This window comes from Anser anser (assembly GCF_964211835.1).
Source record: "Anser anser genome assembly, contig: HAP1_SCAFFOLD_225, whole genome shotgun sequence".
Classification (NCBI taxonomy): domain Eukaryota; kingdom Metazoa; phylum Chordata; class Aves; order Anseriformes; family Anatidae; genus Anser; species Anser anser.
The window spans coordinates 45,509-72,977 of record NW_028154213.1 but is presented as its reverse complement, the minus strand read 5'-3'; the positions used below and the strand labels follow the sequence as shown (position 1 = coordinate 72,977).

Below are 27,469 nucleotides of genomic sequence, written 5' to 3'. Positions count from 1 at the left end.
CAGCAACATGCCTTGTTACTAAGAAGGCTGATGGCATTCTGGGCTGAATTAGGCCAAGTATCCCTAGCAGGCTGAGAGAGCTATCCTTCCCCTCTACTCTGCACTGGTGAGGCTGCACCTGGAGCACTGGGTCCAGCTCTGGGCTCCCCAGTGCAAGACAGACCTAAACGTACTGGGAAGACTCCAACAGAGGGACACCGAGGTGATCAAGGGAAGGGAAGAGAGGCTGTGAGAGCTGAGACTGCTCAGCCTGGAGAAGGGGAGGCTCAGGGGGATCTCATCAGTGTCCTTCAATACCTGAAGGGAGGGTGGAACAGGACAGAGCCAGGCTCGTGTCAGTGGTGCCCAGGGACAGGACAAGAGGCAGCGGGCACAAACTGGAGCACAAGAGGTTCCCTCTGAATATCAGACAGCACTTTTGTGCTGTGTGGGAGCACTGGCACAGGTTGCCCAGAGAGATTGTGGGGTCTCCCTCCTTGGAGATACTCAAAAGCCTGGACATGGTCCTGAGCAACCTGCTCTAGGTGGCCCTGCTTGAGGGGGAAAGGACCAGATGACCTCCAGAGGCCCCTTCCAACCTTAAGCATTCTGTGATTCTATGAATGCTTGCAAGAGTTCAAAGTACATGTCAGGTATGTGGATATTCACTTCTTGCTGGTGTTCTCTGAACAGTGAAACACAATCATTGTGAGTCATTATCAACTGAAAGCACAAAGATGGAAACTGGCATTAAAATTTGAGCGTGGTCAACACAAAGAACACACCTTCACAACCAATAACAGATCTTGAGGCTGTATGGAAGCTTATAATTCCTGCCACATTGTCACTTGCCAGAATAATCACTGTGACAGTGTCAAAACTGGGCAAAATTCGACTCCCTCCTTCAGTATGGACCAGGCTGATTTCAATACTTTCATCATCCTCTGGCTCTGGATCATCTATAATGGGCAGCGTGACCATCATCTTTGTTTCACCTACAAGGAGAAGAACGTATACAACCGTGTGTCCACTTGGAAACCACCTTGTAAAAAGACTCAATCATCTCATTTTGAAAATAATTAAATACATAAAATATATTAAAATTGCATGAAACAAACTTATTTACCTTTCTGGAAGTCAGTGAATGTCATTATGAAATTTTATCTAATTACTATTGATCAGTCACATTAAGCCAATAAAACGATCACATCATTAAATATACTATGTAGAAATTAATTATATAGGAATTATTTCGGAGTGCCTAGAATTCTTTATTTTCATTACAAATTCTATGACTTTAAAATTTAACTTAGAAAAGGGGAATATCATTCTTGAAAAAAAAATAAATTGCCAGGTGCTAAGCTCTCCGATGAACCATTTACACAAGGGTGTACATTCAATATGAGTACATTTACTGAGCCAGGGAATGCATTGAAATGGGATGACATTTTGTTAGTTCCTTGCCTTTGGGACTATCAAAGAATAATAATGTAAGCAGCAAACACCGTTAATCTCTAGTCGCTATATATCCATTAAAATTTACAACACAATCCTGTTGTTCAGTGCGTGTGCATAACCCAGCTGTGTTTTATGATCATTAGAATATCAATTTACAGAATACATATGTATTTCCTGCTAGATTGTCTTTCAAAATACTTCAAAATCAGTTTTTACTAAACTTATAACTGGTAATGTAATTACATGTCAGCCTCACAATCATTGCCAGCAGCCATGCCTTACTATTCAGATGATTTATCAAGCTAGCACACTAGAATCTTTACTACGCACCTGGAAATTGCTTTCAAAATATCAGTTCGATTAACTCAGACTTTGAAAAAATAAAATACAGCATAAAATACAGCATGCTGCATGGTACTTAAGTAATGTCTGAGAGGGACTTGTTTGTCCTGTTTGCAATTCTTTTAAATATGTTCTGTTATGTTACGTTTAAATATGTTTTGTTATGTTACAATATGATCTCAGAATTTAAAGAGATGTCATGAAAAATTAGTACTGTAGTGACCGAGGGCTAACAAAAGACCACTTAGGCCTGATTCTCATTTCCATTATCCTTGCTGTAACAACTATCTTCGACTTTATTAATCCTTACTTATGTGGTAAAGGAAATCTTTATAGTGCAATATTTATACTGCAATATTTCTTTAATAAAAACCCTTAGGTATTTATTGTGCTTAGATATTTCATTGTGCTTTGCTACCACTGTGTGTGTTCTGCAAGATAATGCTACATGCTAATGAACAACCATACTCTTTTGCACGTGTATCCTTAGCATTCAGGAAAATTTAGCCTAAGAAGAAGATATCAGTTGTCAAAACATCCACAGTATCGTGTACTTGTCACGTTCTTTTTTCTTTTTCTTAGTTTTACAAAACAGAAGCCAAAACGAGAGCTTGTCTCACCTTCAGCAAACACCAGAGTCTCACCGACACCTATAAAATCCAAGTTTGGAGTAGCAGTCCCACCAATGACACGCCATTCCACTGTCACTTGTCCCAGGCTGCCTTCTGTTCTGTGTATCATTAGCTGCACGTTGGTCTGAGGACGTTCCTCTACTTCAACATACAGACCTTTCTCTGTTGCATTGGGACTTACACTGTAGATCTTAAACACTCCAAATGCGTCTCCATTCATCATTATGATAACTGTGGAGGTATTTGGCTGTCCTATGGTTGGTTGGTTTTTTGAGCTGGCTGAGACGTTCATCAGTTCTGCTTTCAAAAGGGTTATAGTGAATCTCTCATCCAGTTCTGGCAGGCTGTCAGGCAGTATGGTAACTGTTAGATTTGCAGACTCTTCCCCTTCCTGCATTATGGCCCACTGTCTTGTAACAGGTTCATAATCACTGCCAGCGATGGCTTGTGTGCTGAAGAGGGCGAATGCACTGGTAACGTTTTTCTTGTAGGTCCGGAACCCTGAAGTGTTGTTAGTTAATGGGCTGATATCTGACGTCAGCCAAAGGCAGAGAGGAATCCCTGAGGCACTGGAAAATGTAAAGGCTGAACATGCTTGTTCTTTTAGGCACTGAGCTGCACAGGAATACACAGGGTCACTTGCTGCTGACACATTCACTCTGGTCTTGGATGGTTTGTCAGGAATTCCTTGTACAGGAGGCTCGTAGTAGGCCAGGATATCCTGACCTTGCTCCACAGCAAGAGCTACAACGTCAGTCTCAGAAGTGCTGTAGAAAATCTGCAGCTGACCAAATCTTCCCTCACTAAAAGACATTATAATAAAATAAAGTTCTGTTAGTTGACAAAGGATGTCTAATATTCTACATGTTTCTGGGTTAATAATAGAAGTGAACAAAATCAACTGACCCTTTCTGAATTGCTGAAAAATTCCAAATAACACATCAAAATGCATTCCCTTTGAAACTAGTACCAGAATAACTGAGTTATCTTATTTTTTTGTGGATAGCAAGTTTGATTATTTATAGCTTAGGTAGTAGTCTGTTAAGAATGCATATTTGTAAACATTTGGTTCTAGGAGTTAACTTAGTCTTCTTCAGGACTTGGCAGCTCTCCTTACTTGCAAGGAAGAAAAAGCCGGTGACACCCAGACTTATCATCCTTCCTCTAGGATCACATGCATAAAACCTGTTTTCCTTCTCTTATTTTCATCCTGTAAGGGCTGGCCATTTTGTCCTCCTGTTCAAATCACAGGAACAGGCTACCATGCAGGTTTAAATGATTTGATGATTAAACGGACAAAATGAATAGTACACTGTGTACGCTGAGTTTACATTGCCAATGTAAACTCAGCGTATTCAATGTATACTACTGTATACAATGTATACAATGTATACTACATGTATACAAATGTATACAAATGTATACAAAGTATACAATGTATACTACAAAGTATTCAATGTATACTACGTTTAAGTAATTTATGTAATACACAGACATCTACTTCAAAAACAATGTGTTTGAAATGAAAATACATTGAGATGGCAGATCAAAGAATTGATGCACATATTTTTATGAGAGGAGCATGAAATTTGACATTATAGTGAAAACAAAAGTGAAGAATAAATAGTAATTACAAATAAAGCAAACATTATACAAACCTTCGCCTGACTGTTATGTTTGCCAGCAAATTTCTTTCTAGTGGCTCCTGAACTCGATATAAGGATTGATGAAAGAAAACTGTGCCATAAGGATTATCATTGGCAGGTATTATAATACTTGCCACGCCATCTAACCCAATAGCACCACCATTGGAGGCCTGAGTTAATTCTACACGGACAATCTCAAAGAGAAGAAAAGAAAAAGAAGTAATGCAGCTAGACAATTTGTGGTTTTTCTAACAATAATTACAAGCAAAGTATAACATGAAATTATAGCACCTTCCTGCCGGAACATTTCTTGTTTTCCATCATACATATTTCTAGAACAAGTCAAAATTAATACCATCTTCAAGGAAGATGTAAGTGCTTGACTTACTTCTTCTATTTCTGGAACATCATCAGCCAGGATTTCCAATAGTAGCATCTGAAAGGCTTCCCCAGGGGCAAAAGTAATATTGCCTGAGGCAACCTGCAAGTCCTCATCAGCAGGGTGTCCACCAATGGTAGCAACCCACTCAACAGTAACGTTACCAAGTGTCCCAGCATTGCGGATTACTGGCAGATTTATGGGTACTGATCCAGATTCAGGCTCCTCCACAGTAAATTCGGTCATCTGGAACACTGAAGTGCAGCACAAAGAGGTGTATTTCATTAACAGTAATATTTAAAATAAAAACACCATCCTAGTTACTGAATTATATATTTTATTTCACTTGATTGCATTCATTTGCACAATTAAAAAAATGTTAATCAGGTTTAAACTTCAAATTGAACTTTCAGTATCATTTTATCTGCAAATAAAATTGGCATGAAAATTCAGCCCCCACCCAAGAGTTTATTCCAACGTATCCATTGTTCAAGGCTAGCCATGATCTAAGTTTTTAGAAGACGGTCAGAAGGTAATTTTTCCCAGTGAGGAAATTTTTTATCATTTTTTATGTCACGTATGGAAAAAATGTGTCAACATATTCCATCTAAATTGTTTCAAATATAAGTCTTTCTTGTATAAAATCTTTAGTTGTTAAGAATGAAGTTAATGAATTATCCATGTGGAATTATTTACTTTTGTCAATTTCCTTTACATTTTGCTGATAAAATGGAATAACTGAAATAAAGTAGGGTACTAAAGGGAGAAAGAGTAAGTCAAATAAAATGGCTGGAAAACATACACCAGAAATACTGAAATAGAAAAAATAAATAGAAAAGATAAATTTCTAAAATGTCATTAAATTTTTGAAATTACCATTTTTTTCTCAAAACCTGTGTAATGAAACTATTTTTGGAAAGTGTCCACAATCCATTTTACTGATAATGATAGAAAGAAGAAAAACTACAATAACTAACAACCAGAACATACAAGAATGCAATTTAAGTCATATTTGTACTTTCCAATTTCCCCAGATATTTAAACCTGCTTTGCCTGATTATTTTGTAAAACAATGACACTGCACTATCTAAACAGGTTTTGGCATGTAAACTTAAGCTTCAAGCTATTGCAGAAATGCAACATTTAGAATAGATAAAAAAATACAAATTAAATTAAAATCCATCCCCATTAGGAGACTCCAAAATCCACCTTCGTCTCACAAAATCTTGATATATAAGTTGACTGAATGCTTCAATTTCGCTATATAAGGGCACCATTTGCCCTTACTTACACGTTTTAATTTAGTTTATCTTATTTTGTCCTTTACTGTGTTCATCCAGACTTCCCTTTTTGTATTCTGAAAATTTTTATTCCATTGCCCAGTAATAACTCACCCACAAATCAGCAGATTGCTACTGGACAAGAGAAAATATGCAAATAAGACTCATTTACCAAAGGATCCAAACGGGTCATCAGAAGCCTCAATGGTTATGACTGCCCTCGTCAAAGATCCAAGCAAGGCTCCTCCTGTCGTTTGATTCAGCAGCTGAACATAAAAGGACTCCTCAACTTCAGGATTGATATCATTAATTATATAAATTGGCACAGCTTTACTTGTTTCTCCTTCTAGTAAGACAACATCTGATGAGGCTACACTGTAGTCCTCACCTAGATTTGTACATGAAAAAATAACAAAACAATCAAAACACAGAAGAATATTAAGGCATTCTGGTTCATTATGAAACATCACTAATGTTTATCAGCACTAATATTTATCTGTTCTTTTTGCATTCCCTTGTGTTCATATGTTGGTGTGTTTTTTTGTGTTTTTTTTTTTCTTTATCTTCATACCCAGAAAATACAATTGTTTATTTCCTAGTGCCTTTTAGATATCTGGATGGATGAAAATAAATCTCATCTTGGCCAAAACAGAGTTTACACTGTCAGTCCAAGAAGCAATTACAAAAGGTCCATTATTATCTTCCATTGAGAAGATCACACAACTGTGACATTTCTATATTTGATTTCTGATAGTTGTCTGGCTTTCCAAGAGATAAAATGAAACAGAAGTACCTTTTTCAAAGGAGATTTTACTAAAGGACATAAGGTCACTCCTTCCCTCGTGGAGCTTTTCAGGGATCACCTGAGAGCTTTACCTTTCATTTGCAAAGTAAAAGTCTTCTTGAATTGTGCTTAACATTTGTCTGTTTCACAGAGGAGTCACCAGCTCTCAATTTCCCTCCAAGAAACTCAAATAAGCCATGTATGGTAGGTTGAAATATGTACAAAGGACTAAGTACTAGCTATATATACTACTACAGGATTTTTTATTTTATTTTATTTTTTTGAGAAAGTGAGTGGCCACCAGGGAAACAAACAGCCAATTCCTTTCCTTAGTTTTCTTGCTAGATTCTTCAGTGATGATATCTCTGAGTTTTTTTAAATTTGATGTAAGGTCTCTTCTATAGGACCTGAATTCCTGTCTCCTAAGTACACTCAGTAAGTATCTCACACTTTGGTATTTTTTCTACTTGTTTTACTAGACTGCATTCAATACACACTTGCTTGCTTTGGTTACTCGAAGCATACAGTATGCTCTTTCTGGTTTAACACAGAATGTGTATTTCTGCTATTTTGATTTCTTACCAGCTGTTGCAGTTATTGGCATAGCTTTGAATTTCACAGAAACATCTGCAAAAATTCCCCCAGTTCTGGTCACGTTAATGATTGGTCCAACATAATTTTCAGCAACTCGCACAGCTGAAGCTGAAAGCTGAAGTGTTCCAAAAGCATCATCATTGGCATTGATAATTACATGAGCTATAGTCTCACCCACTGATCCAAGACGAGGAGAATTTACAACTGAAATATAAAAAAAACCTCTTAGAGCAAGCCTGAAATGCCTCCTATATATGGCTATACTGTTCATATACATACACCTGAGTTTAGTGGATGGCCACTACTAGCTTTCAATAAAATTTTCATTTTAGATTTGGACAAAATATAACTACAAACTGCACAAGCATATTTTTGATGTTTGAATTATATTATGTCAGAAAATCCACATTCTTACTAACTTATTATTCTACCCTGCTGTGGAGCATACAAAACACCAGTTCTTTGAAGAGGTGAGGTACTAGCAAAATTACTTACTTATTTGTCCATAGGACAATAGAATTTTACACTAGCAATGATGAACTATAAGTAACCTTTCAGTTTCCCAGTAGAATTTTTTGTAGTGTTTCCCTTAAAAATCAAGATTAATGTGGGAGAGTCATGGGGGAGAGGGAAGGGAAATTAGGCATGCCAAGAAGCTCTTAAGCATAAATAAGGCTGTAATGACCTGAATTTATCTGATCGGGCAAACATCCTCTACGCTAAAAAGCCAGCATGAAGCTGCAATTCTACACCACTTAATGTTTAAAAGGCTTTTTTCGCTTTCAGTAAGTGCAACTAGCTTATTTCCTATCATTGTGCTTTACAGAAACAACAGGTGAGCAGGTATTAGCACACAAAACCAATACAGTAATACAGTTGGCCTAAAACACCTGGGATAAAGCAGATGCAGAAGGGAGAAAGAAATGTCCACCCCTGACAAAATTTTGTGGTAAAGGAAATATATGCTGACACACAGAATCTTCATACTTAATGTGAGATACTCTGACATATAACTTACAGGATTCTTAACTATACAGAGTTAGGCAGAGGTAAAATTTTACTGTAATTTCAATTGCTGCATTTTATCCTATTAAATATAAATATTAGCCTACATATTTAAGCTTTTGGTTTACATATGAAAGACACTTACTTGGCCGATCCTGTACTTTGTCGATCAAAACAGTATTGTTTAGCTCCACAAAAACAGATTCTGACCTCTCAGGATCATAATCATCCAAAATAGGCAAAGATATTGTGGCTTCGCTTTCATTGGCTGCGAAGATCACATAACCAGTAATGGGTATATAATCTTCTCCTTGTATTGCTCTAACAACATCAGGTGGAAGAAAGGGTGACTTTTCATCATCACCTAAAGTTCTGTATGTAACCACTACTGTACCAAGAAGACCACCAAGCCTTACTATTGTCAGGGAGATATTTTTTGTTTCTTCCTCAACTTTTATTGGTCTGTTTCTCTCAGAAAAGATGAACAGTCCATATGGATCATCATTAGCTAAAACTGTTAATGTTGCATTAGTGTGATTTCCAAGACGACCACTGGACACATTGATGATCAAAACTGAAAACACCTGATCCAGTTCAGGCACGTTGTCAGGAGAAACTTGTATGGTAATATTTGCTCTCACTTGGCCAACATCAAATGTTACATTCCCATATGCAGAGACCAGGTCTTCTGTAAGATCACAGACTATGACCCAATACAGAGTCACCTCAGACAGGGCCCCATGAGTTCTCACAACCTAAGTGGAAAACACAAAGATTTATGTATTTCTTTGTACTATAAGAAAGAAGAACATAAAAGTGTAAAATGGCATACAGCAAAGTCACAGAATCACAGAATATCCTGAGTTACAAAAGATCCACAGGGATTATCAGGTCCAACACCTGACTCCACACAGGACCACCCAAAATCAAATCGCATGTCTGACAGAGTAGTCCAAATGCTTCTTGAACTCTGGCAGCTCAGTGCTGTGACCATGTCCCTGGGGAGCCTGTCCCAGTGCCCGACCACCTCTGGGTGCAGAACCTTTCCCTAACCCCCAGCCTGACCCTCCCCTGTCCCAGCCCCATGCCGTTCCCTCGGGTCCTGTCGCTGTCCCCAGAGAGCAGAGCTCAGCGCCTGCCCCTCCGCTCCCCTCGTGAGGGAGCTGCAGGCCGCCATGAGGCCTGCCCTCGGCCTGCTCTGCTCTGGGCTGAACAAACCCAGGGACCTCAGCCGCTCCTCATACTTCTTGCCCTCTAGACCCTTCACCACCATAGTAGCCCTCCTTTGGATGCTCTCTAATAGTTTATGTCCTTCATATATTGTAGCACACACAGTGCTAGAGGTGAGGCTTCACCAGCACAGAGCAGAGCAGGACAATCCCTTCCCTTGACCATCCAGCATTGCTGTGCCTTATGCTCCAGAACACAGTTGACCATTTTGGCTGCTAAGGCACACTGCTGGTTCATATTTCTCTTGCTGTCAAGCAAAACCCCCAGATCCCTTTCCATGGGGCTGCTCTTCAGCCTCTTGTCCCCAGGCCTGTCCGTACAGCCAGCATTGCCCCTTGCCAGGTGCAGAATCCAGCACTTCCTCGTTTAACTTAATTCCAGTCAACTGTGACCTCTCCAGACTCCAAGACTATTGAAAAATTATTGAGAGAGGTCTTGCAATGACATCAGCCAGCTCTTTCTGTACTTTGGGATTAATCCCACTGGACCCCATAGACTTATATGCATCCAGCTGGAGCAGCAAATCCTGCACAAGTTCAAAGTTGGCTGGGAGTTTATCATCATCACAGTCCTGAAATTCAGAGCTTTGGGTGTCCCCGAGCCCATCATTGGTGTTAAAGACAGAGGCAAAGAAGGCATTAACCTCTGCTTTATTGGCGTACTTATTTGTGAGGTTACCAACCTCAACAAGTAATGGATCAATGTTTTCTCTGCTCCTCCTTTTGCTGTTAGCATCCTTTAAAAAAAGCACTTTTTGTTGTCCCCACAGTACTGGCCAGCTTCAACTCTGAGTGAACATCACCTCTGTAGTCCTTGTTCAACTGACCTTGCTTCCAATGCCCACAGATTTTCCTTTTTCGCCTAAATTCTAGAATAAGATCCCTGCTCAGCCAAGCTGGCCTTCTGCCCAGCTTGCTCAACTTCTGACTCTTTGGAATTGCCTGTTCCTGTGCTCTTAAGAGGTGTTACTTAACTAACCAGCACTGATGGACTCCAATACCTTCAAAAGCAGGTTCCAAGGGGACCTCACAAACTAGTTCACTGAGTAGTCTGAAGTCTGCTGTCTCCATAGCTAGGGCTGAACTTTTGCTGGCAGTTTTCCTCCTATTACCAAAGATTTTAAACTCAGCCATCTCATGGTCACTATGGCCAGGACAGCCTCCAATCACCACTTCACCCACAAGACCCTCACTGTTTACAAGCAACAAATCTGGAGGGCACCTTTCTTAGTCAGCTTCCAGAGTAACTGTACCAACAAGTTATTGTTAACGTGCCTCAGGAATTTCCAGTACCTGTTTGTATTGGCTGTATGGTATTCCCAGCTAACATCTGGGAAGTTGAAGTCACCCACAGGGACAAGGGCAGATGACCTAGAGATATCCCTTAGTTCATTATAGAATAATTTGGCAATGTTGTCCTCCTGGCTGGGTGGTCTATAGCAGACTCCCACAACAACTTCATCTTATTGTTATAACTTATTTCCATGTCCCTTAATCCTTACCCGGAGGATCTTAAGCATGTCATTGCCAACTGCAAGCTGCACACAATCCAGCCCCTCCATTATATACAGTGCAAAGTCATTGACATGATGAGTTAAAAATAAACTAATTTTAAAAACAGTGTAATCTTTATCATCTTAGCTTTGCTGTATTTGTTGTGTCATCAGCACTTACTTTAAAATATTCATACCTCAAATGTAAACAAGTAGAAGTAAATTTAAACTTATATAAAACATTTTAGTTTTAAGCTGAAAGATACACTTTAGAAAGTGAAGTATAAAATGTCAAGACAAATGTACATGATAAAGTTAAGTTAAAATGCTGTAGACCTATTATAAAAATATTGCAGAATGCTCTGTAAAATAGACATAAAAGAGGATTGCATAGCAATATGAGACCCAAAACTTTCTAACCTGCAACATAATATTGCTATCTCCATCTTCAGGCTCAGTTCCATTTACCGAGAGTGACTCAGTACTGAACTCAAAGACGCCATGAGCATCATCAGAAGCCTCAATAGTCACAACGATGTGGGATGCAATTCCCAAGCTGGCTGTAAGTGCAAGTGCCAAAATGAGTTATTTTTTTATACCATCTTTTCTTAAAAGCTAAGGAAGTTTGTTACAAAAAGCACACAGAAAAGCATAACTGGAATATTTCTGCTGTTTTGCATTTTGTGGTGTGTTTTTTTTTTGTTTTAAATGTGGAATAATTATCCACATGGATAAGGAACTCACTTTCAATAATGCAGTCCTGGCAGCCCTTCTATGGAACAACACTCCAAAGCAACATATAAAATGCAAATATTTTAAGAGAGGATCAAAAATAAAATTACTTGTCTAATTAAGGAAAATGAACTAGAATTTAGGGTAGGGGAGAGTTACGTGGTAAAACACAGTGTAAGCAGTGCAGACAGGACAAAAGCAGGTACTATTTTAACTGAAGCTGGAACAAAGAAAAAGCTAGTCCAGGAAATTCTACTACTGTAATGATCATCTTGTGTGAGATAACTTGCTGCTTAGAAAGAGAAAGAGCCTGTCATTTTAAAAAAAATCTGGAAACACAGAAGAGGAAACAACACTTCCCAGGAAGTTCCAAAAAGTGGTTAAACCACAGACTTACTCTCAGGTTCAAACTGAACTCCTTTGTATTTTCAAATAAAACAGAAAATCAGGCTGTCACTGTGGAATAAATTATTTGATTTCGATAATGGGTGCTAACACAATATTTTCAGGTCTCTAGGGTTTAATTCAAAATCCGCCATCATTAGCGTTTCCCTCATAGTAGGTGCTTTTGTTTTCATCTTATTTCTGCATATTGTATGTTTTTAATTTTCTCAAGATTAAATTATCTTTGTTTTCTGTATGTTGTGACAAAAATAGACTTCAAAAATGAAAAATAATCAAAGCATTCTTTTAGAAAAAAAAGAGCTAACACCACTTTTTATTAAGAGTATTTTTGAGATGCAGAGATCAAAGCATAAAGCAAGTGGCAAAAGAAAGTATCAAAACACACAGTCAGGTAATTTTTAAATTACCTTAAATTTAAAAAGTTTCTCTCCTCTTTGCTCTCCAGAAAATTTTACAAAATTTACAAACAAAGCTAATTTTTCTAACTACTTCTGGAATAACTACATTGTGTTCTATAAAAATACAGCTTTGAAGATAGAGAAGCTGTTATTTTCTGTATTACGGTTAGTATTGACTGTTGTTGAAATTAAGCCTTTTTTAAAATGGGAAAGAATGTTTTGACAGGACTCTATGATATATCTCAAACCACAAGCAAAATAACACTATGATAAACTGTGTCAGTAGTGTAGTTCATGAGGGATATTACAGTTAGCATAAAGAAATAAAGATTAATCCAAAATGCTTACCATGCTGATGGACAGTTGGAAGGAAGAAATCCATGTTCCCATCACCACTACCACTGCCATCATTTCTAAAGAGCTCAGCAACTTTAAGATGACAGACATACAGATATATACACATATATACATTTATAAATCAGAGCGCAAGCAAAGAGAAATTTAAACTATTCTGGACAACAGGAAAAAAAGAGGGAAGCACTCTAGGAAGGTATCAACTTTGCTTCTGAAAGTGTACAGGAGTTCTAATAAAGACTGAAATATTTACATATGCCACCTCTTACTTAATTTATGACATTGGAAATAGCAATGGGAAGTCAGAATGAAAGAAAACACATACACATAGTTTATCTTTCCTCTCTTTCCCTCTTTGTGTCCCCATTTTGTATTTCCCCTTTCTCACTCCTAACTGAGGCTTGTCATGGAGGAATCTAAATTGAAAAAAAAAAAAAAAAAAAAGGTAGGGGAGACGATAAAGTCCCTCAAGCTCCTTATTCTAATATTTTCTCACAAAGTGAAAATGTTGGGAAAATCTGCAGAAAACTTAACTAATGGGGACTTCATAAGCTTTGTGTTTGTGTTGGAAAGGCCAAAAAGAAGGCTCATTTTAAAAAGGCTATATAGTTACTGGATTACTAAAGTTAGTTGTAAATTTTCTGTCACAACAATTTGAAAGAGAAAAGTTTGACTCCTTTTAACAAAACAACTATTCAACCAAAAAGACAAAATACGTGAAAAGTCTCAAGACTTTACCAAAAGAATCACTGAGACCATGTTGCACCATAGACACATACAATCATAGCAGAGAGCTGGATTAATTCAAGGAAATCTGATACATCCTCCCAGAAGGGACCACACTTGCAATTTCTGAATTGTTTAAAAAAATAACATCAGTTTAAAAAAAAAAAATCAATTTATGGCTGTCAGTGTTTCTAATTACTTTTCCCTCCAACAAGCTTTACAATCTCCGTTAAAATTTTTCTCAAATGGAAAAAAAAATCTGTAAGGTATTCAGGGGTTTATGTGGCAGCACCACTATGCTTTGCCGTCCCTTCAGACTAGCCCTTCAAACCAATAATTCTTTCAAGTGTTTGTCTTGTTCTTACAGACAGTTATCTACGAGCTACCTCTGCAGCTACAGCTCAGCAAACTCCCTATGGCCCTCAACATCCACAGCCTATTACTGCTATAATCCATTTGACCTATGTATTGCAGTTCTTCTGATTTCACTCATGTGGAAGAAAAAACAAAACAAAACAAAAAAAAACCAAAACAAACAAACAAAAACACAACACTTTGACTGTTTAGCCTTAAATATTTTATAAATATTCCATATTTTTGAAATGCAACATATTGCTAATATATTTTTGCATTATTTTAGTTCTCATTACCAACCATGAAGTTATACAAAGTGAAAAGCAGCAATTGCCTTTAGATGACCTAACAGATGGCAGTGATACACTTTCCCTAATACATGGTAATAATATACTTGCTATGGGATCTGGTTGTTTCCACCAAGGATTAAGAAAAGAACTGAGGAACAGTTCTTCCCTACGAAAAAAGACAGCTGTATGGGGGTGGGGATGTAGAGGTGCTTTTTGTTTGTTTTCAGAAATAACATAGAAAATAATGCCAAGAAAGACAAGATTTTTATGAACGAGTAGAGGTCATGAAAATACAACTAAGGGCCTGATATATGTGCCTTACCTCCTCCCTCTGGGTTCAACAGCTCCACTTTAAACGTTTTTTCTAATTCAGGAATAGTATTATCAGTGATGTTAACAGTAATGTACTTGTATCTTTCTCCTGGCTGAAATTCCAGTGTACCCACAACAGCCTGCAATATAAGAGCTCTTCATATTTTTGTTCAAGTCTAATGTTTTCATCCATATAAAAAAAAGAAACAGAACCTTCATTTTGTCTTTTTCAAAACATCTACTTTTGCTCACTTAAGCTTTAAAAAAAAATCTGAAAAATCTGTTTTACAAAAGAAAAAAAAAAAGAAGAAGACATCTAAGTTGACATACTGGTGAGCATCTGCATTCATGTACATTTTTCTTATTTTTCTGCACAAATGATCAGTTGGACAAGCAAGTGCAGATACATGCAGGTTATTTTGCTAGGCATATACAAATCCCAGTATGTACAAGCATAATGTTAACCTGTACATGCACTTGAATAATATGGTCTGTAACAACAGCAAAACTCACAAATTGCTACACTGGAAACTCTGTTAAGAAAAAAAAAAAAAGTTCAAAACCAGAGGCTTTTCCTAGACAATGCAACTTACTGCAGAGAAAAGAATGGAGAAGTCACATGATGTATATTTTTAAGTGAATATTACATATCCATTTGCCACATCACCTTGTAAAGTAGTCTTTCTGTGAAAGAATCATAGCTGGGCTAGAGCAGTCAAACTGAAAGCTATCTCCACGATAAATAACTCTAATTAATTCCAAAACAATTATACCACCTTGGCAGTTGCCATACCTGATAATCTTTGGGACTGAAAGCTGTGACTGGCACTGTTCTGTATTCCACCAGAACTGTTCCAAGAAGGCCTTGTGCACGAACTACCAGTAATCTGACGTGTCCAGCTTCTTCTTTAATAGTAATATGGGGCACAGAAGAGGCTGGAAGAATCATTTTATCACCTGGCTGAGGAGGTGGCCCCACAGAGAACTGGAGCAGACCTGGAAGACAAGAATTACTACTTACATGGCTTTTCATAACAAATTTTAAAGATGATAAACAATTTAAATAAAGTGATTGATAACATATCTTGTGATGGTTCTGAAATTAAAAACCACATATACCAGTATACCCTTAAGCCTCAATCACACTATTTCCAGAGATGTGCTGTGTGCCTTACCCTCTCTCACTGATATTCTTGTCAGTCTTGATAAAAGGCACAGCACAATAATAAAACCTTCTCTTCCCAAAAGAGCCTCACAGGCCACGGTTTTGCGTATTTACTGGTACAAGACATATGGAGAAATGACTCTCATTGTCAGGAATTCTCATTTGATGAAAAACCTGGACAGGATCAACTACATGCAGAGCCTTTATTTGCCCTCACAAGAGAATCATTGCTTGTTTGGGCAGGGAAGATTTGAGGCCTTTTTGTAAAATTATAAAAGAAAACTAATTCAGTATTCATTCATGTATATAAACAATGAATTAATTCAAGTTAGATAAAGTGGAATATATGAGATTGCTTCCTCAACTATTACAACCAAGCAAAGTTTTCATCTGACTGGAAAGAACTACACAATAATCTGAAACAAAGCTGTATAATTCCCATCATTGTTACCGTATGGGTGGTCACTGGCTTTGATGCTGATATCAGTAGTTTCCTTTTCTGGATCTATACTTGCTCCACTGGTAGGAGTTGAACCTAGTTTCCCATCTCCAGACACTGCAGAGACTAATGTCACACGGAAATATTCATTTAACTCCGGAATGTCATCATCAATAACATGCAAATTTAACACCTAGAGAAGGACCAAATCATGGAGAAATCAAACCATGCAACATTCTTTGATTAGTCAGTCAGCTGTATCTGCTGTATAGTTCTGAAAGCAAAGGACACTATTTTTGCTCTCCACATAAATTCAACTAATTTCTAAGATAACATTTTATGTCTAGAATATGCTTTCCAAAAACAATGCTTCCAAGCTACTGGAAATGGAAGGCATATTTTCTGAATTGTTTCAAACTACATAAATAAGTGATAATAAATACTTGTTTGGTTGGTTTTGTATATCTTCACAAAAGCAGAGTTTAATTTCCATGTACTGAACATGAAATATCTGATAAATTTTAAAATCTTTTTGAAATTATGCTTATGAAGAGACATTACAGTGATTAATCCAATTTAGAGAGCAAATAAATTGAGCTTATTATACCACCTGACACTTTGACCTGCAGATCATACGATTTACTAACATAACCTTGCTCTAAACACGCTAACACATTCACTTCAGAAAATTCCATCTTTCTTTATGTTTCGATATGGTCGGACAAACATATAGAAAACATTTAAGTAGCTGATCATATTTAGAGGCATGGTAATGAGTAGATTACAAATGTCAGTTGAAAGTCCCTTAGGATATCCCACCTGAAGAGCAGCTTGCTACCAGCCCGTTTCTTAGAGCCATGCACATTAGCTCCTCTGTATGTATGCAGTAAATTGGACCAGTAAGCTGTGTAGCAAGAGCCTACATCAGCCATTTTCTGCCACTAGATAGAGTAATGTGGGCCTCGTCTATGTTGCCATGCTAGAAAAGCTTTGGAAATTTCTGCTATATATGATTGTATGAAATGCAGTAATATCATTTCACAGAGAAATAAAGCTGAATGAACAAACTATTATAACATGAATGAACTATTTTCAGATACCACACGCTTTTGCCAGTCATCACATTATCCAGATTCACAGTTCTAGTGAAGTCACTGGGATCCCTGCAAATGACTTCAGCGAATTTGAGTCCACATTGACTTCTGCAGCCTGATATAAGTGAAACTGAGGATGGTATTTTCTACTCACAATTCATCCTTATTATACAAACAATAATAGAAAGTGTATGTTGTTTCTACAGTACTGTGGTCCCGCACCACTTCTTCAAATAAATTTAACAATTCTGTGCTGTACATCAGGATTGAATTCATTGAAACAGATTATTTTTATTTCTATTTCTAGCACACGCTGTTTATTACCACAGAATTTTAATCATAGGACAGCCCACGTTGGATGGGACATCAAAAGATGAAGTTCAATGTTTCATGGAAAAAAAAAAAATAGATGAAATAATCCAGCACCATGTTCAACTGCATCTTAAGCACCCCTGGTGATGGGAATTCTACCATAGAACCATACATTGGTTTGGGCTGGAAGGGACCTTAAAGCCCACCCAGCGCCACCCCCTGCCATGGGCAGGGACACCTCCCCCCAGCCCAGGCTGCCCTCAGCCCCATCCAGCCTGGCCTTGGGCTCTGCCAGGGATGGGGCAGCCGCAGCTCCTCTGGGCAGCCTGGGCCTGGGCCTCACCGCCCTCTGAGGGAAGAATTTCCTCCTTCGCCCCCTCCCTCGCCCTGCTGCCCACGCTGCTGTTGGTGCAGCCCAGGGTACGGGTGGCTTTCTGGGCTGCAAGCACACATTGCCGGCTCATGTCGAGCTTCTCATCAACCACCACGCCCAGGTCCTTCCCCCCCCAAGGGGTGCTCTCAGTGCTTTCTCTGCCCAGCCTGTGTTTGTGCTTGGGATTGCCCTGGCCCAGATGCTGAGGTCGGGACAACCCGACCCTGTCCCTAAGGAAGTCGTTCCAGTAGTTGTAAAAAATTTCAAGACAAAACCTCTCCCACTCTATCTTTGTACTCTTTGCCCTCTGTCTTCTCCTGTGGTTTCTTGAGAAGAGAGAGCCTCTGTCAACTCTGGAGCTGCCCTTTAGGTACTGTAATAATGGGATCAAAGTCCCCTTCTAAAGGGTGAAAAGATCTAACCCCTTGAGTCTTTCCTTAGAGGACAGGTTCTCCAGCTCTTTGATCATCTTTCTGGCCCTCTTTTGGACCTCCAGTCTGCCCACATAATTTTTTAATTGTGGGCCTCTGTAGCTTTGAATTCCTACTCTTCAGTGTATCCTGGTATCCTGGTATTTCTTTTTTCTTTTTCTTTTTTTTTTAAACTAATTCAGATAAGGAATTTCGTAAGACTTTTAGAAAGCTTTCTCAGAAGCAGCTAAAGCTTCCCTTATGTATCATTTCTCTTTCTCTCCCCCAACTCAGAGATGCAATTCTGATTACCAATTTCAGGTGTCTCTAAGGCCAGAATATTGAATAATTTCCTTATGTTCCAGTTGCTCGCACACTTTATGCAGAGGAATAGATTAAAGCAGACAGTAATCATTTCAGGGAGACTCAAAAACAGCTATTGTTACAAGAACACCTTTAATCTCCTGTTTCTGATTTTGAATTTAAAAGGAGACAGAACCTGGATAGCCTTGAGTGCAAGAACAGCAATGAATCTTACTATTGCCTATTTAATTGTTGTGGACATAAATTTGAGTTACAACACTCAGATCAAACCTGATCATTTTCCAATTTCGAAAGTACATGGACTATCTACACTTTTTAAAGTATATGTACACATACACATAAATACAGTTAATATTTTTTATGTATATGTACATATATCTAATATGTACATGCACACATGGTGACTTTTGAACTGACATATACACAGAGCTACAAATAACACTTTCTTGTTGTCAGGGATGGAAAAAAAGAAAGAAAGAAAATATATATATAACAAAAAAATAACAACATAAAATAACAAAATAAAAAATAATAAGAAGAAAAGCCATGTGAAGTAAACACTCTCTAGTATGCAAACCAGCCAAGCACCCTCAGAAGGTATTTTCCAGGAGGTTTGTAAAGGACAGGATGAATTGTTAATAGGAAGGTAGGGTTTACCTCTGATCTCTGCCAAGGAACGAATGTGATAGTGCCACTGCTATTAGAAAAATCGGTAACAGAGTAATTAATGCCAGTGGAATCAACCTGTGAGATAATGTACTTTATATACACATAGTCTAGGGCTCCCCTTGTACGCTCCACAACACAGGATATAGTGGAACCTTCATCAGCAGTCTGGAAGAAAGCAAAAATTTGGAACGTTTATTACTGTCAAAGTAAATCAAGGCAATTTCATTAAATAACACGAAAATATTTAATGCCAGACAAATGTTCAAGTAAAAAATTGCTGTCATGTTACTTTCAGCTCTTTTGGAGTGTTAGGAAGCTGAAACTGACCTTGATGCCAATCAGAACAATCCTAGTGGAATCTGCAAAAGTCTGATGCCTCCCTGAGGACTATTAAGGTAACAAATAACAATACACTGCAGTTCGTCCTGGACACAACCCCTTTCCTAAAACTATGCGTCAGAGACAGAATCAATATGCTTGAAATGTACCTGTCGAAAGCAAATGAAACTATTGCTTTATAATAACGTCAATATTGTAATTTTCCTTAGCAATAATTTAAAGAAAGATTTGGATCAGCACTTTCTCTAACCAGACACACTATGGATAGAAATAAACTATACCATCATCATTCAGAAAAACAGATTTTTCTCTTCTACTGTCCTCCTTACAATTCTGTATCTTCACAGATAACATGACTTCTGCAGCGACAACTTCACGTCTCTGGAATGAAGCTTTAATTGGTACTGACCTTCTATTTTAGAAAATAACGTTCATAAAATTAACATAGAAAATAATTTTATCTGAAAGTTATTGGAAAGGTTAAAGCTATCTTATGCATTAGATAAATTTCAGGGCTGCTTTGTAAGAAAGCATAGATACTGTGTGTGACTTCAGCTGCCTAGTAGACAGATATGCACAGTTAAACTACTGGTAAAAAAATGCTGTGTTCCTGCATCACCACTAAGAGCTCTAATACTTCCCTGGTGAAATGGACATATGATAGGTGCAAAACAATTACCGTGCCATATAATTATTTTTTTTCTTCATGGTTGGCTGATGATCTGTGGCATCACAGCGTATCAGAGGTACTTGAACCTGAAGGAATCTATTATCATAGCATATGGTAGGCACACAATAAGCAAACTGAACCAAACTGAAAACTAGTATCACTCAGGCAAGACAGTTATTTTAAAAACATCATAAGCACTTTGATTAAAAAAGAATGTAATTAAAGCTCATAAGAGTTCCCAAATGAAAACTGTATTAAATTTTTTTTTCCACAAAATAATCCAATACCAGTAGAGATAGCTATCATGTTATTCCCCCTTATAATTGATTAAAGAAGTAAAGAATGATTTATGTTTATTTCAAGCCTCCTCAAAAAGTAGCAAGTTTACACTCTGCATATAGAATGGATACCACTGAAAAAAGATTTCATCTGTTAAAACTAAAACAACAAAAAAACCCACTACTAAATCAACCAACTGACATCAAACATATGCAAATTATAACTTAGTTTATGACAGCAAATGAAGGTGGAAAAATCCATAACACTTTGTCATTGCATGATCTCTAGTAAAATTATCTCAAACACATCATGTGACACAGAAAACTAAAATAAAAATCTTTGCAATAATCCATTCTCAAAAAAAAACCAGAGAATTAAATCTTACATTTTAACTGGTAACTCAAATGTAACAGAAGTGAAGGTAAAATATTTTTCTAGAAAAAAAAAATTAAGCCTTAGTCTTCAGTTTATATAGTAAACTAAATTTTCTTAACCATTTTTTTCTTTAGTTTTTTAAAATTATATAGTAAATCCCAGTGGAACTGAGGTTGTATTAACAGAACATATGCATCTCCAAATCCTAGGAAAACTTTGCTTAACCACAAAAGCAAACACTGCAAAATCTAGGGTTTGTTCAGGTCACTTGGTCCTGCCATTTAGCTTTCTGTGCCTGAAATATCACCTACAATTTCCATTATGACCACCTTACCTCAGGGATACATGCTCCAGTGAAGCCAAATAAACCATTAGCATTATCACTTTTCTGTATTCTTAATCTTGCTGTGGTGTTTTCTTGTGAAATTCGAGCTCCACCACGCACAGAAATGAGCTTTAGTATGAATAATTCTTCTCCTTCTTCCTCTTTGTCATCCTTTGCAGACACGATGAATGATTTATTGGTCTCTCCTTGCCAATACTCCAAATACCCAGAGACAGGGTGGACATCACTTTTTGCAGGAGTTGCATGAAGTTCATAGATCTCTGCTCGTGTCAACTTACGCTCATAAAGCCTTACATCCTGCATTAACCCTGTGTACCTACTGCTGCCGTTGATTCCTGCTCCAATTCTTACTATTCCTGGACCTGAGAAGGAAATTATAATTTTTTCTCATGTTATTGTATTTGTATGAAACAGTCAGCAACTGACTACCTGTTTTTCTTAAAAACCAATGGTAAACTGTTCATTGCCCCTGGATGAGGAATCATATTGATCTTGAGATCCAAAATCAGGAGGTTCCTTGAGCCTCATCTCAATGTTACAGGTAAGTCCTCACAGGCCAAACAATTCCATCCTATGCTGTCCAAGTTTTTCATCCTATTAGTTCTAGCAGCACATTATCATCATCCCTCATTTTTATAAGTCTTAGAGACTTGAGGCTCCCTCTTTCCTCCACAGATTTTCAGAGCAGAACTGCAACCCCTTTTAGCCCTTGTTTTGCTGAACAAATCCTACTTTGTTTCCCTCTGCTAGGGCAGCTGATCCATTCTGATGATACTCATGATTACTGCATTAACCCTTCTGGACATCCATTTCATCCACCACACTGTAATTCCATGCAAATTCCAAACTCTTTTTACAACAGCATTTATATTTCTCTGTCTCCAAACTATAGGATCACAGCTGCCTCATATTCATTCCTACTCTATCCTATTCTGTGCCATGCTATGCTCTTGTGCTAAAACACACACATCAGCTGTTTTCAGTTGCCTTTCAGAAAACGAAAGAAAACAAACAAACAAAAAAAGCTGTGCTCTTCAGTGTATTGTCATACATATGACACTGAGTGGCAGTTGTAGAGATGAGCAACCACAGGAACTGATAAAAGTCCCAGGGCACAAAGTGGAGGATGCTGAGAAAAACTGGGCTGCTATGCACACCACTGTGTATTACCCAACATTCAACGGAGAGAGATGACATACTTGCCTTACTATTGCATTATCCCCAGACACACGCCATCCCCACTAATAAAGAAAATTTACAGCACAGACATATCCTTCTAGCAATAAAAGCATAATTGCATTTCACATATATTTGTTCTAGAAACCGAGGGAGGGAAAAAAAAAAACCTCTCAGCCTCTCAGCTTAGCTACAGTACTGCAAGTGTGATGGAAATTACTAATTGCAGAAGTACTATTCTTTTTACAAATGGAAAATTTGATTTCTTAAACTTCAACCTGGAATTTTAAAAGCAGAAATAAAATAGTACACCATACAATTAATAGTCCTCTACTCTCACTCAACATCGCAGCAGTTTGAATTTTTTAGAACATTCACACAATTTCCATAGGCTTTCTGAAAATCCTCAAAGAATTCTTATCCATTCCTTTCAATTAACTTAACAGATATAATCATTTCAGTGTATTTCTTCCACCTTTGAAGTGGCTAGACTATGCATTTCAGAGCTTTATATATGGAGAAAAATAGCAAAGGCTCACCATCAAGAATTGCTTCTCCTTTTAGACTCTTCATTCCTCCCAGAACTAGAATTCCATCAACGTAAAATTCAATTATACTTTCATCCAGAGTAATCAGAACGTGAAGCCAAGTATTCTCATCCAGGTATTTCATGACTGATGTTTTAGCCATGTATGTCATATTGGACCCTAATGCTGTATAATGAAGCACTACAGAAACATGAGAATCATTTGTCTGAATTTTCACACCATAATATAAAGTCCCATTATCGTTATCCTTTTCAACTATATAGCCATCTGTACTGACATTAGGAATTAACCAAGCTGAAAATGTAAAATTGGTTACTGCATTATTTCCATTGTTATGGGTATTCAGGACCGATAATGCCAAATGCATCCTCTTTTCCACTGAAATACAGAGCGTCTGTTCCACTGTGATGGCGCCTCATGTGGGGCTGTGATTGTACTGAGCTTGGGAATGATCCAAGCAACAAGAAATCTACCATTGATGGCAGTCCAGCTTGGAAGGTACTAGACAGTATTTCCCAACCTAGTCGGACAACACCAAAGGTGCCTTGCTGTCTCCAGATGGTGAAGTCCGTAATATAGGAAAGGTCATCTTCAGAAAGAGTATCTTCCACTATCTCTCTGTCCTGGCTCTCTGGATCTATAACAAACACTCCAAAAGGGTCATCATTGAAAGGGATCATGACAGTTACAGTAGGACTGGTTTCAGATAACTGACCACCAGGACCAGGAGACCCACCTGCGTAATAGAAGTTAGAGTAAAAGTTAATGATTAAACAACACACTCAGAAAAAAGTTTCAAAGTACTTTTTTTTTTTTTTAATAAAACAAGTTTCTAAAAAAACCTCAAACCCTCCTTTAAGATCCTCTGGACTTATAGCAAATGATCTAACTTGAAAATTACATAGGTTAATTGTATTATTCTTAAAACACTGTGCTGATGTAATTTCAGTAGAAAACAAACCCACATGCTATTTTTCAGCTGTAAAACACACAGATGTCTTTCAGGTGAAACATGACAAGGTCCATCTTTTCTTAATTAGCCAATAAGGTAGGTTACCTTTGATTCGTTTGATAAGCATGGGGGCCAAATTCAATTCTTGTATTGCTCAAAGACTTACAGGAATAGAGAATGGCAAAATCTTGCCTGTTGCCTCTGATACAGAAGTACATACACCTTGCAGAAACAGTAACCAGTTGTGTGTTAAAACTGCTGCCCAGTCCTGGTGTTAGTCATCTATCTTTGCACAGTAAGAATTCATGATATGAAGATCATGTTGTGAATGGAGAATCTCCGTGTTCAAAGTGTACAGTGATCTACCTGTTATAAGCAGGAAATCTTTTGTACATCCGTATGGACTTCACTTACAGGAAAGGCCAACACACATTTTCACTTGTATCAGAGCACAGAAGACCATGAATAGTACTAAAGTGGAATTAATCCAGATTAGGAAATGTGTCCAGTAGCAATTTAAAGTTGTAATTTAAGTCATGTGAAGTGGTAACTACAAGTATTTTACCTCCTCTAGGGAAACAAACAAACAAAAAAGCAACCTCTATTATGGTAGACACACATAACCTTTAATACCTTTGTTATTTCTTTGTTAGTATCTTTGTTTTATATTTTGTGCATGGAGATCTATGTATCTGAAATTCAGAACTCTTGGTTTTTGAAATGAAACTTCTGAACTTTAAGAAGTTTAATTTCAAAAACCAAGAGGCATCCCTTTTAAAGTTCAGATCACCAAAATGTGTTTAACAGTAATTCGGGAACTGAGTAACTCTCTATATATGGAAATCAAGATTAAATGAAAAATAAGACCTAAAACCTTACCAGAAAAGCATAGGATATCAAGACATGATTCAAAGCAATGCTCTTTCTAGTGTTGGTTTCTTTTTGATTGATTAAACATAACTCTTTTCTACCAGATATGAAGGAAATGGTGATATGGAAGACAATACCTGAAGCATTCACCAACTTTAGAATGTAAAATTCATTGAATTCAGGAATTCTATCTGAAATGGCACGTAGTGTTATTGACTTCGACCTTTCACCATCCATGAAGCACACAGTCCCATAAGTTTCATAGAATTCTTCTCCTGGCTTCAGTGCAGAGTTATTATCAAACAACTGCCAGGTCAAAGAAACATTGCCGAAGTGTCCTCTGTGTCTCAAAATCCTGTTCAGTGATACAGAAAGAATGAGAGTCCTGGCAGGCATGCATCAGCGTTGAGTAGAAAAGGAAAATGTGGAGACTCCTTTTACTGTAATCTTCCTTACAGTAAGAAGTAATATACTATGTAATATAAAGTAAAATGCTAATATACTACAACTGTTCCATGAAGCCTTCCTTTTAAAGGCAACCACTTTTGCAGTACAATTCTACTCCCGGAATACGTACTTTAGAAAACAGAAGTAGCATACGCAGGTCCATGCAGAATACTACTGTGAAGCTACACATCACTGTGTCTTGTAATTCCAATTTATAATAATAAATATGAATGCATAATAGTTCAGAAAGTTAACATTAAAAATTAATATACTTGGACACTCTTAGACAGGAAAGAGAATCATCTACATTTAACCACAAACGTTTCTCCTTTCAGTCATCAAGTCTACTTAAACTTTTTCTTACACTTGTATTAAATTAGAATTACATTCTACGGCTTTCAGAAATCTACTGTTATTTGTGATTAAGAACGTAGTAAATGAAAAGATTTTTTTTTTTTTGGTAACTATCTGCTAACACAATTACACTAATTTCAAAAAGGCACTACAAATAAAAAGTGACCCATACAGTGCCTTTATTAAGAGTGCGCTTACATACAGGAAGTTTGCTTCTGTCGGTTTGCACGGTGACATAAAATGCCTTATAAATAGATTATATCAGGTTGAAGAATTAGTTCAGCTAAACTAGTCCAGCCACAGCAACACATTTATGTTGTTTCTGCTTCCAAAGGTTTTTCTTCTGTGGCGTTAACCAGGGTGCTCTATCCCAGCTGTGTAGCGCTGCTGCACTAACTCCAATTACCTCATTAAAACCTCTGTGTTTTCGGTGGTTTGGTTACATGCTACTTTGACCACTTTTTTATATGCTACACAACTGTCAAAGTAGTGACAGTATGGAAGAGACAGATCCCTAGTAAATATATTTTATCAATGATGACTGAGCAGGTTCCTCAGATGTTGGAGATCTTGGTATCCTATAATTCCATAAAGCACCTGTATATAAGCATGTTTACATCAAAACAATATTCTTAACACCACCAAATCCACAAAAATTATCCTGCAGATTAGACTATAAAGGACAAAAAAACAACAAAGCCCAAAACAGTGAACAGCACAACAACAAACACACAATGAACTTAATATCCTCTTTTCTTGAGACTATTCATATTTCAGATGTATTGACACAAGCATAAAGAACCAATTCACAGCCATAAGCATCTGCTTCAAGGCTTTAAAACAAACAGACAAAAAAAAAAGGATGATTTTTTAAATGCAAGAAGAACCTCTTCCCTAACTATTTGCACTATCGCATTTATTGTGACCTAACTTCTCTTTACAGCCTGTCTCAAGATTTCTTAACGAAAAATCATTTTTTCATCCAATTAAAACCCCATAGTAAATTTATGAAATGAATGTAACAAGGCGAGATGCCAAGTGCATTCAATTTTTAACCCTGCTAATTCTTCAATATATCATGGTGGCACAAAGGAAAATACTTTCAAAGGTCAGACTAATGAAGAGTGTCACATCCGGACTTTAAGTATAGATTTCAATCTGTAATTAACAGATAAAAGAAAAAAAAAATACAAAAACAGAAAGAAAGAATACAGTAGTTTGCAGTTGAAAATTTCAAAGATGGGTACAAAAAGCCACCTAGTGCCACACAGTTTTATTTAGCTATTTGTTGAGTGGTTTTTTTTCTTTTTCTGTCAGCCTAGGTTATATTGTGCTCAATCATTCAGATTTTTCTGTATCTACAGGTTCCTGAGATTATAACAGAACATCAATGCTGAAGTCTTATTTAGTTACATTTCAACATGAGCTTCTGTGCACTTTTTAATATTTACTGTGTACTCCATAGTATTACAGGTGATGTCTTCAACACATTACAAATCATTTAATCCAAAATTTTGTAAAACTGTTTTTCTATAGTGCACTTCTATCAATGCACACTTGTGCATTTGATTTAATCAAAGTGCTATTTATAAAGTACCACATACACCAGTTCCAAAAGAGTGCAAAGATATTCTTTAAACGTTACTTACCAAAAAATGTTACTTTTGCCTTCTTCAACTGGCTTCTCTAAAGGTTCCAAAGAGAAAATTCCATTAGGATCATCATTTGCTTCAATAATAACTGTTGCCATTCCAGCCTTAAAGATAACTGTATCTCCTAAAAAAGAGGACAATTATTATTATTAAAATTGGAATCAGAAATGTAGGTAACTCTAAATCCAATTATGTTTTCTACTCACTACAATTGCTTTTATACAAAGAAAAGGACAATTATAAAAGTCAGTGAAAAACAGAATTTGAGGTATTCAGCAGCAGG

The 27,469-nt window shown here is 37.2% G+C and overlaps 1 pseudogene across 1 annotated transcript in view; it reads right to left on the bottom strand.

The window, feature by feature from the left end:
• LOC310895899 (adhesion G-protein coupled receptor V1-like) overlaps nucleotides 1-27,469 on the bottom strand; it is a 71,648-nt pseudogene that overhangs the window by 17,456 nt on the left and 26,723 nt on the right. The window contains exons 15-31 of the transcript in view: nucleotides 27,184-27,310; nucleotides 24,871-25,088; nucleotides 22,903-23,647; nucleotides 21,176-21,549; nucleotides 19,167-19,343; nucleotides 16,009-16,189; nucleotides 15,186-15,388; nucleotides 14,403-14,532; nucleotides 12,705-12,785; nucleotides 11,242-11,381; nucleotides 8,245-8,854; nucleotides 7,083-7,298; nucleotides 5,889-6,104; nucleotides 4,446-4,690; nucleotides 4,070-4,251; nucleotides 2,400-3,214; nucleotides 765-974 (exon numbers count right to left, since the gene is read on the bottom strand). The product of the transcript in view is annotated as an adhesion G-protein coupled receptor V1-like (transcript). The remainder of the gene's footprint in view (nucleotides 1-764; nucleotides 975-2,399; nucleotides 3,215-4,069; nucleotides 4,252-4,445; nucleotides 4,691-5,888; nucleotides 6,105-7,082; nucleotides 7,299-8,244; nucleotides 8,855-11,241; nucleotides 11,382-12,704; nucleotides 12,786-14,402; nucleotides 14,533-15,185; nucleotides 15,389-16,008; nucleotides 16,190-19,166; nucleotides 19,344-21,175; nucleotides 21,550-22,902; nucleotides 23,648-24,870; nucleotides 25,089-27,183; nucleotides 27,311-27,469) is intronic.